Raw genomic sequence first — 19,362 nt, 5'->3', positions numbered from 1 at the left:
AAGACTTTATTTATTCTTATATGGAAGTACACTCACTGTAGCTGTCTAGCTTGTGTCAGATCTCATTACAGATGGTTGTGAGCCACCATGTGATTGCTGCAATTTGAACTCAGGACCTTTGAAAAAGTAGTCAGTGCTCTTAACCACTGAGCCATCTCTCCAGCCCTCCAGACAGTTCTTATTGTAATTTATTTATTATGCATTTATTTAGCATGTATGTATATACATATGTATGCATGTAGTTATATATACATGTATGTGTGCTCATACATGAAGCCTCTGTAGTGGTAACTTTTAGGAGTTGTTTTTCTCCTTCTACCATGTGGGTTCCAGGGATCAACACACTGAGCCGTTTTGGAAGCCCAAACTTTTTACTGAATAAACTTACCCAAAAATATTTTGTACATTCTTTTGAAACAGGATAATCACATAAATTAACTGTTGTCATTAGTTTGGGAAAAATGCTTACTGGATAGCATATGTTGCCTAAAAAGGCAACCTTCATATCTTTACTAACCCCACATCTGATAGAAGGCTAATACCCCAAATATACAAAAAAACTCAAGAAGTTAGACTCCAGAACCAAATAACCCTGTTAAAATGGGGTATAGAACAAAACAAAGAACCCTGAACTGAGGAATGTCAAATGGCCAAGAAGCACCTAAAGAAATGTTCAACATCATTAGTCATCAGAGAAATGCAAATTAAAACAACCTTGAAATTCCACCTTACATCTTTTAGAATGGCTAAGATCAAAAACTCAGGTGACAGCAAATGCTGGCAAGGATGTGGAGAAAAAGAAACACTTGTCCATTGTTGGTGGAATTGCAGGTTGGTAAAACCACTTTGAAAAACAGTCTGTCAGTTCCTCAGAGAATTGAAATAACTCTACCTGAAGACCCAACTATACCACTACTGGGGATGTACCCAAAAAATGTCCAACATATAACAAGGACATGTCCTCCAATATGTTCATAGCAGCCTTATTTATATTAGCAGAAGTGAGAAGTACTCAGATGTTCCTCCATGGAAGAATAGATACAGAAAATGTGGTAGTGATACTTAGCTATTAAAAGCAATGACTTCATGAAAATTTCAGGCAAATGGATGGAGCTAGAAAATATCATCCTGAGTAAAGTAACCCAAACACAAAAGGACTCACATGGAAATGCATGGGAAAAAATGGAGTAGATACTGAAGGAAAGGCCAATCATAGTCTGTACCATCCCATCTGAAGACACCAAACTATTGCTGATGTTAAGAAGTGCTTGCTGAGAGGAGCCTGGAATAGCTGTTCCCTGAGAAGCTCTGCCAGCACTTCACTAATAAAGATGCAGGTACTCAGAGCCAACCATTGAGTCCAAGGACCCCAATGGAAGAGTGGGGGGAAGGACTGAAGGAGGTGAAGGGGATTGCAACCCAATAGAAAGAACAACAACATAAACTAACTATACCACCCAGAGCTCACAGGAACTAAACAACCAACCAAAGAATACATAAGGAGGGATCCATGGCTCCAGATACATATGTAGAAGAGGATTGCCTTATCGGATATCAGTGGGACTGGAGGCCCTTGGTCCTGTGGAGGATTGATGATTCAGAGTAGGGGCATGCTAGAGTGGTGAGGCAAGAGTGGGTAGGTGGAAGAGGACACTCTTAGAGACAAAGGGGAGGGGGGATGGGATTGGTGGTTTAAAGGAGAGGAGACAGGGAAAGGAAACAACATTTGAAATATAAATAAAAGAACCAATATAAAAAGAAAATAGAATGGAATACTACTCAGCTTTTAAGAATGAGGACATCCTGAGTCGTGCAGGCAAATGGATGGAACTAGAAGTTATCATCCTGAGTGAGGTATCTTAGACCCAAAAGGACATGTGTGTTATGTGCTCACTAATAAGTGGATATTAGCCAAAAAAGAGTATCAAATACCTAAGATAAAGTCCACAGAACCCAAAATGTCAACACACTGAAGGGCCCACTTGGGAGGGAGAAGAAAGCAATCACAAGTGCAGATGGAGGGAGAGACCCAGGTGAGAATGTAGATGGGTTGGTGGGGAGGTGAGAGGGGAACCTGACCTGGTAATGGATGAGGGAAAGGAACTGAAGCCCTGAGGGCCAGCTGATAGAAACAGGCGGAGGTAGGAGGTAGGAGGTTGGGGAGACCCTCCAGAATGCACCAGATACCTGGCTGGTGAGAGACTCTCAGGACTCAAAGGGAAGGGACCTTAGATGAAATGCCAGACGGTAGGGAGAGGGAACGTACAAAGCCCACCTCCAGCAGGAGGACAGGGCATCAAATGAGGGAGGGGGTTGTGATCCCACTGTCACAATTCTGACCCATCATTATTACTGTTTGAAAGAACTTCAGGGATGGAAATGGAGAGGAATCTTAGGAAAAGAAGGTTCAGTGACGGGCCCAAAGTGGAATCCAGCTCAAGGTGAGGTCCCAAGGCCTGACACTATTACTGAGGCTATGGAGCACTTACAAAAAGGGACCTAGCATGACCATACTCCAGAAGACCCAACTAGCAGCTGAGAGTCAGATGCAGATATTTGCAACCAACAAAGGACAAAAGTTGCTGATCTTTGGGTTGAATTAGGTAAAGGCTGAAAGAAGCTAAGGAGGAGGGCGACCCTGTAGGAGAACCAGCATTCCCAATTAACCTTGACCCCCGAGATCTCTCAAACACTGGACCACCAACGAGGCAGCATACACCAGCTGATATGAGGCCCCCAACACACATACAGTAGAGGACTGCCAGGTCTGTGTTCATTCAGAGATGATGGACCTAACCCTCAAGAGACTGGAAGCCCCAGGGAGTTGAGAGGTCAGGTAGAGTGGGGGGTGGAGGGTGGGGACACCCTCTTGGAGATAGAAGTAGGGAGGGGGTATGGGAAGTGGAACCCTCAGAAGGTAGACCTGGGGGGAGAATAAAATCTGGAGTGTAAAAAAACTAATAAATAATAAAATAAAATAAAGAAAATATGATCAGAAGATAAAGTTAATTTCAGCCAAGACTATGACTGATTTAGGTATATTAAACCTAGCAACTTAAACTAACATATATATTTTATTAGTATTTGATAATAATAAAATGAAATAAAATATATATACCTTAGCCCAAAATAATTGAGGAAAATATCTCATAATAATGTTTTTTTTCTGAGATTATTATAATGAAGTGAATTTCACATTTAAAAAATCCAAAAAGGACTATAAAAAAATTAAATTTAAGATATATTTTTATGTTTATCAGCAATCACTCTATGAAGCTCAGCATGCCAAAGTAGCAAGAGCTGTTTTCCTAAAAGAATACATTTTTCCAATATAAAAGATAATAATTCATTTGCTAAAGTGCTTGCCTCAAAACAAAACAAAATAAGAATCCCATAAAGACCTCAGTTTGATCTCTGGTATCCATATATATGCAGGGGCATGGCAGTAAATGATTGCAAATTCTGAGCTGGGAGAGCAGAGACAGGTAAGTCATTCTGGCTTTTTGGATGTGTTAGTTTGAAGGAAAATGGTCCTCACTGGCTCCTATGTTTGAAAGCTTGGTCCATCTTCACTAACTATGGGAAGGATTAGGGAAGGTTTGGGAAGGCTTAGGAGGTGTGAAATTGTTGGATTAGGTGTGACTTTGTTAGAGCAGGTATGTCATTAGAGATGGGCTTTGACATTTTAAAGCCCCATGCCAATCCCAGTCTCTCTCTGCCTGTGTGTGTGTGTGTGTGTGTGTGTGTGCGCGCGCATGGTTATACCTGGCTCTGGCTCTCTTCTCTTCTCCCCTCCCCTCACCCCCTCCGCCCCTCCCTCCCTCCCTGCGCCTGCTTGCTCTAAATCAGGATGCAAAGCTCTCTGGTGCCATGCTCCCTGCCATGATGATCATGTATTAACTCTACAACTGAAAGCAAACCTGCAACTAAATGCGCACTTTTGCAAGAGGCCTTTGTCCTGGTGTCCCCTCACAGCAATAGAACAGTAACTAAGACACCTAAACTAATCGCCAAGTTCCAGGTTGCAGGGAGAGACAGGATCTCAAAATACAAGGTAGGCCTTGATCTTGAGACAACTCACCCAATAAAAGCATTCTCCACTTAGTCTGTTGACCTGAGTTATGTTCCACAATACACACATGGAAGGGGAGGAATAGTTCCTCTATCCTCCACCTGCATGTTGTGGCACATCTGCACATACCTCAACATATATGTACAGAAAGTAAACGTAATATTTTCTTTAAAAAACAAAACAAGTAAACAAGATGGACAGCTCCTAAAGAATAAGACAAACGATTATCCTCTTGCCTTCACATACATGTACACACATATATACATGCATCTGCACACACAATGTATATACACAGACACACACAGTAATTTATGTGACATTGTGAGACAATGAAATATATAGCTTTAAAAATTCATGTGATAATTTTAGAAAAATGAATTTTAATAAATACTGCATTCTTAGCAGGTGTATTGCTTAATATCTATATATGAAGTTTTCTCAGTCATGAATCTATTAAATATGTCTTGTAAAGAATTAATGAAGTAATATTCCTGATAACTTCAAGAAATATTGTGTAATGCTAATAGTATATACTCAATAAATATTGTCATTGCATATATAATCATTTACTTTGTATATACAATGTTGCATGTAATACAATTAAGAATATAATTTAGTTCATACCTCTGTTTTGCTTGGATATCTTTGTCACTACTATCTTCGTACAATGGGTAAGGCTAAGGAAAAATACATGCTCTTTTTTCATTGCTACATTTTTCTAAACTGAGAATATATGATATATATATATATATATATGTATATATATATACATATACATTTATATACATATAATGTATATATTTATGCTTTCTCCCAGGAACATTTTAATATGTCAAATAATAAATATTTTCCTTATATATGTAAGTAGTGTGAGGAAAATGACTAGCAAGTGATTATGATTTCCTTGAATACTATAGTCATAAAAATACTTGTATGATCTAAGGCTATATTTAAGACAATGTACTAATTTGCCATATATGCCCTAAAAAATAAAAATAAAATAACCAATATTAAAATCATACCATATCAAAGGCAATTTTACCATATGATACAGATATTTCCAGCACCATATAATTTATAATTAAACACCGAACCAATGAGCATGGATAATTATGTGCTTCATCTGTAGATTTACAAAATAACCACTTTCTTCTACATACTAATATGACTTTAATATATTGGAGCAAGGACTAATACATTTATAAATTATTTAAGGAAAAGCTTAATAAGAACTTAGAGAAAACAATTTTAGACAATGTTTACCATATTTACTCACCACATGTAAGAACAATCTTCATAAATTGATTATGGGGTAATTTATTTTTCAAGATTATAATACTGTATATTTAACAACTACTTTTATGGGAATAGAGAGATAGCTTCATGGTTTAGAACTCTTGTTCTTTCAGAGGACTCAAGTTATTCACAACTGCCTATAACTCCAGATCCATGGAATCCAACACCATCTTCTGGCCTTCCTAGAAAGAAACACACACACACACACACACACACACACACACGCACATGTGCACGTGTGTGGAGGTGTGCATACCTCCACAAAAATAAAAATTATTTTTATAACAAATAACTCGTTGATCAAATAACCCTAACCCTAAACCTAACCCCTAACCCTAACCCTAACCCTAACTCTAATCCTAACCCTGTAACCTTTTATCAAAACATAAATTCCCATAGGACAAATTGTTTGTATTTAGCATTGAATAAACACTTGCATGACTTGAGAAATGGACTGAAGGATGAACTCCTGGAGATGTTACTGTATATCTACTTAAAATATTAATACTCTTGGATACAGAGTTACTGTTGAAACTCCCTTAAGTCTTGAATTTCCTCTGATTAAGCATGATTGCTAGCATGTTCTGTCATGCTGACTCCCGAACTCTATTGAGTACATTTATAGAGATACTATAAGGGCACTGTGTCCTCTTTCATCATATATTCTCAACCCTAGTCAGAAATTTCACCAAGTTATAAGGCTTAGATTTCCAAGGCCAGTGTTTGCTGATAAAATAAACAATTACTTTCATATCAATTTTCTCATTAAAGACATTTTCTCTCCACAAATATTTGCTGGTATATTTTTTCTAAAGAAATGTTTACCCATCAAAAAAATCAAGAATGATTAAAGTTACCAAATTAGGACATGGTAAGAACTTTATTAAATATAATTTCACATTTCAAAGTCCCACCTTGTCTTAGACCACTACTTAAAACAAAATAGCCTTGCAGTTCAAATGTGAAGAAAAAGGCAGTCTTTGGGTTCACACAAAAGGCATCGCCTAGAATCCAATCTCTGTTTTTTTCTGGGGATATGAAATATAATTAAATTTTGTCTTTATATACTGATCTCAGATGACAAGTGTCAGGCCAAGCAATATTAAAACAATCTATCACATTAAAAAGCATTATGCCAAGGTATAGAGCAAACTCAAATTTCTATAACAAATAAGCACTGAGCGCTTACTCTTCCAGCTAAGAATCCTATCTTTTTGTAAGCATTACACAATTATGATAACCTCTGAAAATCCCTATATTGACTCTTGTCTACTAATGACCAAAACTCAATTTTCCATCAACAGGAAGGCTGCAGGCCTGTTAAAAGGAGAGGGAAATAAAAGTTATAATAGTGGCCCAACTGATTTGCATGCTTTGGGAATTTACCAGCTGCTGTTCAATAATAAATGAAGTCATCACTTCTAACAGTCTGGAAAATCAACTAGAATAATTATGTTTTCAGTTTTGATTTAGCTGAAAAACAGTTAGTGTGAGGGAACAAACATTCTCCCAACTGAAGCAAACTGAAGTGCTCTTGATACAACTAGATCAAGTAGCCTAATTTATTGATTATTGTTTTCTCTCTTCTCTCTCTCTCTCTCTCTCTCTCTCTCTCTCTCTCTCTCTCTCTCTCTCTCTCTCTCTCCATATATATATATGCTTTTCTATCTATCTATCTGCCTCCACTCAAGTGTAAAACACCTAAGGGTACTTTAAAGGGATGCCAGAATAAAACTCATATAGTTCTACCATCTGGTATAGTACTTAATGGTTGTGTTCTGGATTTATTACTAATTCTTGAACTTATTTTATATAACTAAAATGTTTATTAAAAATTTAATCTGTAGGCTGCTTGATAAATGTATTAAATGTTACCATTAGAACATAAAATATCAGAAAGGAGACTGATGCTATCACTGTCACCATTTACAACATAAAGAAATTGACATGTATAGTCTCACATAAAGACAAATGGCAAGATTTAATGTCAACAGCAGCCAGAAGAATGTATATATTTTTCATTTGTGTTTGCATTTCATGAAGTAAAGGATACATATTTTCTATTGGTGTTTTTCTAATTAAGGGATATAAAAGTGAATGGAGCATGTGATTATTTTACAGACTCTGAGCTTTGGCTATCAAAGGAGGGTAACTGGTAAAATGTCTATCTGTATTTCATTTTGTAAATGTAATGTGTGGGGGACCCAGTAGCACAGAACCTGTGACACATAATAGAAATCATATTTAATATATGTTAACTTGCATTAAAAATTTTCTGCCAATATAGTTGTAGAAATAGCCTATTTTATAAAAAATGCAACTTAATGAAAAGAAACTACAATAAAAATGTGAAGGAAAAGAGGAAATACCTAAGTACATTTAATTGAACTGTGGGCATATGCAATTAACATAAAATTTGACATTTTCACTTACAACAATGTGTAACAAATATGTACAGTGCAGAGTGTGAGGGAGAAGTGGTTTTATATTTCACTAGTTGTGATTTTCTAATTTTAAACTGTGTTTATAATATACTAGGCAATCTGTATCAAAACCAATTTTCTGATGTCTTTGGTCCAGCAAAATCAATATCATGCATCTTAGTTAATGAGTTATAAAACCAGCATCTAAACAAAAGCAAAAATTTTCTAGTAATGAGATTCTTACATAAACAATAGTTTGTTATATAAGAATCACATATGCCTAAAATCAAATGGCATCAGTAATTTGTTATTCAAAGGAAAATCCAACAGTATGAAAAGGGAATAGATACTTCAAGTTTGAAAAAAAAAAGTGGTTCAGAAATGAAGTTTATCACAATGATAATTATTGAATTGATTGCATGTACTGTCTGTTTTTCTTATTTGCTTTTTATGCAGAGGCCATGGAAGGGTGGTCCTCATGACTTATTCAGTCTACTTACTTATACAATGCAGGGCCACCACTCCAGGGTTGGCTTCACCCACAATGGACTGGGTCTTTCCCCATAAATCAGTAATTAAGAAATGTTCTACAGCCTTATCTTATGGAGGTCTTTTCTCAATTAAAGTTTCTTCTTTCAGATGATCTTAGCTTGTGTCAAGATAACATAAAACTAGGGAGCACGATTTTGTTGTTTATAATGCTATAATTCTATAATGCTTTTAGAAGATATTTAAGTCCATGCACTGAGCTACCACCTCATTCCTGTCAAATTTTCCAAAGGATTCTGAGATGTCCTGGGTGGAGTTGGTAGTATGTCAGAGCCTGGAGTCAAGATATCATGGTATGTAGCGAAACCTGTGTAGTGCTACAATCTGAAAGCAATCAGAAACTCAAAGACAGCAAAAGCAACACAAGATGTATACAAGTTTCTAAAACATTCTGAGTGAAAAGAACTCCTAAGATAACAAGCCAAGATATATGCTACTGAGAACTTTGAAGATATTGGGTATGCTGGTCACTGGTCATGAAAAAAAAAAAAACTATCAAAAACCTGTCACTGGGAAGGTCAAGCCAGATGACAGATCAAACTTTATCCTAGATTTTGGAAACTCTTATTATTCCTGTTAGGTTTAATTAAGGTTGGAGGACAGACTGGGTGATACCATCCATCTCAGTCCAGAGCCATGATAAATTGCATCCTCCTGACAGAATGCTAACTGTTGCTTGGAAGCCAAGAAAAGAAAAGACAGTTCTAGACAAATAGGACAAGGAAGAAAAGAAATCAGTGCTAATCATTTTCACTGACCTAACAGAACCCTCTACTGAGAAAATTAATGGTAGGATATCTGTTTTATTTATCTCTTGGGTTACAAGAAAAAAAACTTTCACAAGTTTTATTTAGATATTTATTGCATAATTTATTTATTTGAATATTTGTCCTTTAAATATATGTACAATCTTTAAAATTTTAAACTTTCAATGGAGATTAAATTAAATAAATTTATAACTATTAACCAGAAAGTCATATTGAAAAGTAACCAGTGGTAGCCTAATGTTTGAATGTAAAATACCTCCCTTAGAAAGTATTTGTGTGTTTAAATCAGGGATTATCAACTTCTGGATCATGACCCCTTTGCCATATCTTCATCTATAAAACTGTTTACAACACAATTTGTAACAGTAGCAAAATTTAAGTTATGAAGTAGCAAGACAAATAATTTCATGGTTGCGATCACCACAACATGAGAAAATTGTATTAAAAGGTCGCAGCATTAGGAAGGTTGAGAACCACTGGTTTAACTAGTTGGTACCCAGATGATGATACAGTTTTGGAGGGCTGTGGTACCTTTAGGTGGTGCAATTTTCCACTCTATAGTGGGTCACTGGAAAACAGAATGAAGCTTGATAACCTGTTAAATTCTTTTTCTGCTTCCTGTTCTTTCATAATATGAGGAAGCAAGGAGGTACAGCTGCAAACCATGGTGCCTCCAGCCACTGTGCTTTCCAAATATGTTGGATTTTACTGCTTCAAATTATAAGTCAAAGCACGTCTTTCTTCCTTAAGTTGTGACTTGGCAAGTCTTTTGTCACAGACAAAAGAAAGTCACTAATATGCAAACCCAACAGAAAATACAACCAAAATCTTTGAGGGTTATTTTTTAAACCAATCACAAAATAAAAGTCAACTTATAACCTGATGTGATTAAGAAACACATGACTCTTGTTTAAGAGTGAAAGCTGATGAGAAAGCCATATGAATTAAATATTTCATGGGTGAACTATACATATAAGAAATTACAATTTTTGTTATACTTCAGTTTATACTATATCACAATGATGAAATATTCCTCCACACTAGGAATACATTTAAAATTTGTTACACAGAATGTTCCTTCAATAAATTTGAGGAACATAATACACAATTGGGAAGTTTAATCATCTTGGCCAAAGAGAAGTTGGTATCTTGGCCAAAACGTAAAGTATAAGTGTCTCTCTGTGAGTAATTCTTAACTGCCAACTTGATACAGCCTAGAGTTCCCCGGGAAGAGAGTCTTAATGAGGTATTAATGTGAGCAGGTTGGTTTGTGGGATGCCTGTGAGATATTTTCTCTATTGATTTACATGGGGCCAGCCCATTGTGCACTGTGCCATTCCCTGGCAAGGGTGTCATAAACAATATAACAGTGGAGAAATCTATCTGAGAGCACCCAAAAACTGATAATGTATATAATCTCTGATCATGACTGTGGGTATAGCACTATAAACATCAGCTTTGACTTCTCTGTAGCAATGATCTGCAATACTTTTCTCACACGTGTTAAGTTTGTGTCATGGTATTTTGTCACAGCCACAGAAAAAAATTAGAACAGAAACTGACACTGAGGAAGTGAATTTTTTCCTGGGATAGATTCAGTCATGTTGATTTGGGGGAAGGTACATATATGGAGAATGTTGGAATCTGTGCCTGTAAAAGCTCGTAGCTGCTCAAAGTATGATGCGTGTTGAGAAGACAAGAATGCTGACAGATGCTTGGGGAGTGGAGGCTCAATTTTTGTTAGAGAAAAAAGAGGGATTTTTGTCACTAATCTAAGAGTAGATGTGTTTTTTAGGATCTTATCACTGTGAAGAGAGACCACGATCAAGGCAACTATTATAAAGAAAACATTTAATTAGGACTAGCCAACAGTTTCAGAGACTGCCATTATCATGGAAGGCAGAATGACAGCATGTTAGTAGACATTGTACTGGAAGAGCTGAGAGTTCTACATCTTAATCTGGAGGAAGATAGCAGAAGCATCTCTGCTGCACTGCATGAGCTTGAACAAGGAATCTCAAAGCCCACGCCTACAGTGACACACTCCCCTCAGAAAGGCTACTCCTACTGCAAAAGGCCACACCTCCTAATAATGCCACTCCCTGGGCCAAGCATATGCAAACCATCACAGTTTGTATGAGTCATAAGACTGTGGTTGAAGAATCATCTGCAATTGATAAGAGGCCACGAACACTGAGATGAAATGACCTGTGAATCATTGGTACAATAGGAATGTATTTACTCACCAACAGCACATACAAGCTGATACAGCTGTGGCCCAAGGTCTGCAACAGAATTTGGTAATGTGAGAGTCATTCATGTGGTATGGGTTTTGAATGCATGAAGAGGTCCCAGAGAAGAGCTAAGGCCATGCACTGTATGCTTGGGTCAAAGTGACAATGGAGAGGCTATGTGGGATCATTGGTGAAGGAAAAGATGCAGTCCAATAGGACATCTCAGGCTATTGGAGATACTAAGACTGTGGAGTATCTACTGAGGAGAATTTCTGGTATGGGATAATGCCAGTCTAAGAGAGAAGATCTGCATGGTACAGATGGACAGAACTGGAGATGAGTTGACCCAAGCCATTTGGAGCCAAGAAAACTACATACAGAATGAGTCAAATAGAAATAATGTCTCTTAGCTATTTAGTTTGCTTTAAATTATTTTAGATAAGAGAAATGAACTACTTCATAGGATGAGAGAAATCTTATTAAAGCATGGCCCTGGAGCCGGGCAGGTTGTAATGGAAAGGTTGTTTGGGTACCAGAGAAATTTCACAGTAGAATGTGGATGACTGGGAGGACAGCTGAAGACATCCTAGGAAGTAGCACATCTTATCCATTCTGTTAATTCCAACTTCTACAAGAGAGTGTAGTGAGTAATACTGGTAGTCTGTAGCCAACTGAATCGATTATTAAAGATTCAGTTCAACCCTAACAAAAAGACAACCATAAAACAACTTGATCTCAGTACTTCATTGAATTCACAATAAATTATTTAAATTACTGAATGTCTTCAACATTAAGCAAGGCTGGAAAGGAATTGCTAAACTTCTGCCAAGTTATTTTTTATGAACCATCTCTGGATATCTTAGAGTGGCATAGGTGCATTTTAAAAGTGAGTTCAATTTTAGAACATTTATTTATCACAAAAATATGGTGACAGCATATTTTTGTCAGCATTATCTTTTATTTAGAAAAGAAATACCTTTTGAATTCTGTGGCTTGCTAATAATATGGTTTAAAAAATCTGGATGTTTAAATTATATTACTTCATGGTTGATTGGCATTCCTTTCAGTTATCTAACCAAAATAGCCTATTGCTTTAAAAAAATATCAATAAATAAAAAGGAGTTCATAGTACTGTCAATAAATGGCTAATAGAGGAAAAGCAGTATTTCTAACAAATTGTTCACAATCTCTAAGTTTTGGCTGTCAGAATAGAGCATAAGTTGTTCTCCACAACAAAGGCAGGCTGACGGTATCAGCATAGTGTTCATACGTCATAGAATGCCTGGAACATCTATATAGTTGAATCACAATACCTCTGGCACATGGCAAGGCAGTTAATTTCTATTGTATGGTTGACTGAATGAAGAAATGCACAAGACAGTACGAAAAAATGCCTCTAGACATGTCAGAAGGAACATTTCAGAGATGACTAGACCATGAGAACTCAGACATAAAAGATGGTTTAATCAAATGATGGATTAATGACTTACTAAGTAGGAGTAGAGCTACAGAAGATGGAGCCTGCTTCAACATATTTCATTTGGGGTATGTTCTAGGAGGTATTACCATGTCCTTGCCCTTTCTTGGTGCTGCTTTCTCTCAGCTTTCAGATTCTCACAGGTGGCCATCTGTCCTCAAGACAGAAATCCAGCTGCTTCCCAGTGGTGTCATAGGACATACAAAAATAATCTTTGCTCTCAAAAGAGAAATTCTATTTCTTTTCATATTTCCTTAACAGGAACTGGAAAAATGGCTACACTTGCATGCAGTTGGAATTAAGAATCGCATTCACATTTGTTAAATGAATTAACATTTGTTAAAATAACTTGGTTAACTCAGAAAGGGGTGGGTCAGACTTTGTTGCATTGAAACTAGCCTATTAGGTAGTTGTTAATTTTATGTACGTTTAACTTATAATTAAAAACATTATAAGATTATTAAAAAAACTTGAAGATCACACAGTGACTATGTATGCCTTTATGTGTTTATTATCTATCTCTATCATCTATTTCTATATTTATCTTTCTATCATCTATCATCCATCTATATCTATATCTATCTATCTACCTATCTCTATCTATCTCTATCTATCATCTATCTATCTATCTATCTATCTATCTATCTATCTATCATCTTACTATTCTGTGGTTCAAAAATTGAACCAAGGGTCTTATGCGTTCTATATCTCCAGGCCAGTGTGATCATAACTGGGATATCAATTGAAATTATTTGGCTTTTCATTTTCTGTCTGTCTGTGACTCTCAAGCTGCGCCTATAGTTATTTTTTTTTTTAAAGAGTCAACAAATTTGAAAAAGAGCAAGCAGGTGTATATGGGAGGTTTTGGAAGGAGGAGGGAAAAGGGGAAAATGATGTAATTACATTATAATTACAAAAACAAGAAGAAAAATAATTGGGCTGTGGCATGTGTTTGTGTATTTGTAATGCATAGCAGGCACATAAAGGCAGGTATGGTACCATGCACTTGTGCTTTTAATTGCAGTGTTGGAAGTCAGAAACAAGGAATTCACTTGGAATCCCTAGCCCATCAGCCTCTGTCTCAATAAACAAGATAGATTACACCTAAAGAGTAGTCCCAGAGTTTTCTTTTAATCTCCACACCAGTGAACCCATATATGTGCACCCCCACACAGGGACATTCATAAATATAAAATGCTTAGTAGTAGTTTTTTCACATTCAGAATTTTGTTTAGACATCACTTCCAAGTTTGAAGATGCAATTTTTCCAAATTTAGGAGCTTACATGTGATGTGGGAATATTTTTTCCATTTTTAAAATTATATTAAAGAAGGGTTATTTTTAAATATATGTCAATTTACTATTTTCCTTAGATTTATTTTAAAAGAAAAATCTTATACCATTGCTGTAAACATAATGAGATGTTTCTGCTAAACAAATGTCAGAGTAGATATTAAAATAATTTCACTAAATAAATTCAAAGGTTATTAAGGTAATGATTTAATTGTTAGTAACGCTTTATCAGATGTTATTGAAAATAGGATAATGTAAATTAAATAAAAGTATAAATAGTAAATGAGATTTTTTCCATAATAAATAAACTGATCAGAGAAAATACTAGTCTTATTATTTGACATAATTATCATTGTGTTAACTATGTAAAATCATTTTTTTAACCACTGAAATGATTCCATATACCAGGATGTATCCAGAAAACTCAGTGAGATGGCACTGAAAGCATTCATATTGCTTAGGGTTTCTGAATATTTCTTAAACAAATTTTATTATTATTGCTACACAAACCAAGACGACATTCTAACTTATTAGCAGCAAGGTAGGTTGTGGAGGAATGTAGCTTTCATTAGAAGTATTTTCCCTCCACTTCGTGCATTTGCACTTACACTCCAAAAATAGTGCTAATCTTCCTAAGAATGCATGATCCAGTCAACAAACCTAACCTCTGCTTGGTGTAGTGTGATATAGTGCAGGGTGTCATTTGATTTGGGGTGCATCTCAAGTTCACTCTATTTGAATAAAGATCCATCCTATCCTAACACCTGCTTAACATAGAATCCAAAGCCATTGACTGCCTCTGCTTCCCACTCTGTCTGCCACAGTACTCTTTGATCTATTTGAACTAAACATGGAGGGTGAAGAAATCACACCTAAAATAAATAAATAAATAAATATATGTAAATCTGGAAGACATCTAGTGAGAATCTGTCTTCCTGCTCTTTGCAAATGTAAAATACAAATGCGCATTTTCCATAAGTACCATGAGGAGAAATATTACAAGGCTTTTGGATTCTCTGCAGGGTTTTGATGCGACAGGCAGTTGTATTGTTTTGTTTTGTTTATTTATTTATTTGGTTTTTTTTTGGATTTTTTTTTTTTGAGACAGGGTTTCTCTGTATAGCCCTGGCTGTCCTGGAACTCACTCTGTAGACCAGGCTGGCCTCGAACTCTGAAATCCACCTGCCTCTGCCTCCCAGAGTGCTGGGATTACAGGCGTGCATCACCACCGCCCCGCAACAGGCAGTTGTAACATGACCTACTCCATTGCTTGTTGGATACATAAAGCAGCAAGGCAGTGATCAGCAATTTATAGGCAGTATTTAAAATATTAGAAAGATGCAAATGCTAAACCTGAATGATAGTCTCCATAAAGGTCTTAATCTTAGTAAGTAGTTTTGACTTTTATTACTTAGTGAAAAGACCAGTTAAAAGGCACAATATTACATGCTTATTAACATAACACGTCTATTATGATAATGAGTCTAAAGCAGAGGAGATTATTTAAGGAATATTAAATTCTGATGTCCTATTGCTAAAGAAAATTATGATGTTACTTGTAACCAAAGCCACAATTTCTCTAAGTATTTAACCATCACCGTGGGATTTACGTAGAGTGGTATCGATGACCTACGAAGACAGGGAAGTTTTTCTCCTCCCTTTTTTTGCATTTATGCTTAACCCAAACACTTATTGGTCCTTTTTCTAATAATCCATAATCCAGGAAGCAAATTTAACCTCTGTTTAATGTATGATGTTATCCAGACTGTCACATATTCTGAAATGGGGTCATTGAATACTTTACATGTGAGTGTTTTATCTTAAGAAACCTGTTCTCCAGAACATGAATAATTAGCTCATGTTGAGAGAGGAGATTTGGTTATGGATCACCCTGGAAAGCATGGCTTTTCACGGATGGCAATGAATGATTTTTCATTAATCCCCTCTTTCTTTCAATCCAAGTTTCTAGTTCATGGTTCTGCTAGCATATTGGCTCATTAGTGAAAGAATTTTGGAAGAAAGTGAAGGATACTTGTGTCAGATCAATGGTGACTGATTGCAAAGAGAAAGTTGGGTCAATTAACCATTGCTTTTATCCATTCTTAGAATCAAAGTCAAATTTTTAGAAAGCTACTCATTATCAGCTGAAATATATACCTATTAAGAGTGGTGCAGTAAGTTGATTTTGAAAATCTACAATTAAACACTAAGTAATTTTGTGATGGCAATACACACAAATTTCAGGAGAGCAAGTTGTCACAGAAAACTTTTCTTATTACCAAATTTAGGAACTCTTATAATAGTAATGTGTTTCGATTTGATCACAGTGCACACACATTCTTTTATTGTTTTTGCTATGATAATGCACACAGAAAAATGGGAGAACCAATGTTTTGAATCACTTTTATTATTTATTGCTTTTGCTAACCTATTGAACTATGTATTTTGTAGTGGAAGTTCTGTTAAATACTGCAATATGAGTGAAATAATATTCACTCTTATTCTTATGCTCCCCCTTTCTCCCCTCCTTCCCTCTGTTCTTTCTTCTCTTCCTTCTTCTTTTTTAATCCCTAAAGATGTCAGAGTTCTAACCCAGGCCCTTATACATGCCAGAGCAGCTGTCTACCCTATAGCTTTATCACAGGCTTCCCTCTCTTTACTGTTCACCACATATTGACTTTCAGTTTACCATTTCATGACTACCTTGTATATGAATTTCAGTCCTAGAATACTACTGAGTCCTTGTATAAATTATTCACTGTTCTAAAAATCTTGTTATGTTTATCTGAAGCTAATTGTTAATAAAAGTTCTCTTTACAGTCTTGGGCTTTGGAATACGCAGAACTGAAATTCTGAGAGGTGAAGGACAGGGAAGGGGAGGGAAAACAACTCTGTGAGGGGGGCTGGGAGGGGTGGCAGCATTTGGGATGTAATAAAATATCAAAACCACAAAAATTATGAAAATTTGTTAAAAATTAGGTAGATACTTTATTAAAGTTTTTCATAATATAAAATCTCTCATAAAGAAGGGAAATATAGTTACATTTGAAAACATAACCAGAATTACTTATCTATCTCAATTGAAAATGGTATAAATGAGAATATATCCTATTTGTAGGACTGTTCTCCAACATGTTCTACTTCAGTATGGATAGAGATATATTCTCAAATTAGACTATTTTACTTCTGGAATTCTAATTCAACATGTGAAACTTATCATATTTATCAGCCTTCAGCATCAATATGGGTTTGTAGATAATCTTACGCAGCTTTATGAAAAAATAAAATAATTAAAGAACATTATCTCACAGTAAACAGGAACAGAGTGTTATAACTTACCATGTAGGAGGGGCTGGCGAGATGATGGCTCTGAGAGAAAGTGCTTACTCAAGTTTGAACTTGAGGACTGGGGTTCAGATACACAGAACCCACATAAATGCAGAAAAATGTGGGTGTCCACCTGCAATCTCAGCCTCACATCCCCAGAGTAAGCATACTAGTGAGATTCACCATTACCTGCTAGCTCATGTTTTGATTGAGAGATACTGCCTCAGTGAATAAAATAGAGGAATATAATGCTAATTCTGAATGATTCCCAACCTGAGCTTTTCCACTCATACAAATGTATGCTTTGAACCCACTTTACATGTGTGCCCATACACACATGAGCACACATACAATACACACATTTATGAATATTGATCCAGATTATTTGGCTATGACATTTACTAGCCATTAAAATATTAGTTTAAGAATATCTGTAATAGTGTATTTTTAGTATTATATTTATATACTAATTATAAATAATAGTAATATATTTATATACTATGTATAGTATAATATATTTAAGGATTAATAAATTTTAATTGGAACAAAATTAGAAACCAAAGGGCTATAAGAAGTAATAAGCTTCACATGTTCATGGCACTGACCCTTCCGTTGATTTATTCTGCCACTTTTGCATGCATGTGGCTTCTTACCACAGACTTATTTTTAGTCACATCTATTAACATAACTAATTAATTCTCATTGAATTTCAGAATTCTATTGTGAATACAGGTCAAGTTTGACTTACCCACATTCTTTTTGTTGAATATCTTTGAACTTCCTGCTTTAAATTATTAAAACAACTCTAGTATAAATTCTTAGTGTTTTTTGTTTATGAGAGGACTGAGTTAACCAGAGCCAGGCTGAGTCCAGGACAGCTGAAAACTGGCAGTTTGAGAGACTAGGCCTAAGTTTCTGTTTCCCAGAAATGAGAACCTGGATCCAGGAACCTGTGGTCAGTCAACCACAGTTATGGACACCTAATCTGAGAACATCATCTGGTCTGAAGTAAGAATGGGTAGCTGGAAGGAGTGACCAACCCCCCTTGAAGGTCTCCAAGCCTAACCAATTATAGAATCAGTCAGAACCCTAGAGATAGAGCTAACCAATCATGGTAAAAGGACACATACCCCCTGGAATTCCCCTCCTTGACAATAAAGGCTGGGTCTGCAAGTCCACCAGAGGTCTCCATTCCCAAACAGGGAGAACTCTGCATGTAGCAAATTCAGCTGAATTTTAAATTGCCTCTTTTAAATTGCCTACTGTTTGAATCTGGGTTATCATTCTTCAGCGATTCTTGGACCCTAACATTAGGACTGTATTATATTTTATTTGGTCACTGCACACTGTAAAACTGAACTTCAGAGTTTTAGTGCTATATTTAAAAACAACTTAATTTAATTATGGCTATTTTATAAATTAGTTTATAAATCATTAAAATATTTCTTATGTGAATTAATCTGTTAGAGATTTGTTTAAAATTCTCCCAGTTTGAGACAAAAATAATAACATAATCACTTCATGCTGATATTAACAAATTCCATTTTGTTTTATATGTTTGGAAAAAGGCTTTATTTGATTGCTAATCTTTGTTCCACAAATAAAAGAACATAACTTAATCAAATTTATATCCAATTTTCTTATTAGGTAAATCCAGTTGAAAAAGGTTCAGTATGGGTTTAATAATGTCTATTCACATTACTAAACTTTTTGCGATAGTGACCATATTAAATTTCTGGTGAATAGCTAAAATCACAGAAAAAAAAATGAAACAATTTAAGCGCCAAATGAGTCTCTTTGCAAATTTACTTTAATAAGAAAATGATAACAACTAAGGAGAAAAGAATCTATTGTTCTTTAAACAAGAATGGTTTCTTACCCTGACTTGGGTTTCTCTTATGTATCTAACTCTGAGATCTTGTCT

The sequence above is a fragment of the Apodemus sylvaticus genome, chromosome 20 (genome assembly GCF_947179515.1).
Source record: "Apodemus sylvaticus chromosome 20, mApoSyl1.1, whole genome shotgun sequence".
Lineage (NCBI taxonomy): Eukaryota > Metazoa > Chordata > Mammalia > Rodentia > Muridae > Apodemus > Apodemus sylvaticus.
The sequence above is the reverse complement of the archived record's forward strand: the minus strand, read 5'-3'. Positions refer to the sequence as shown.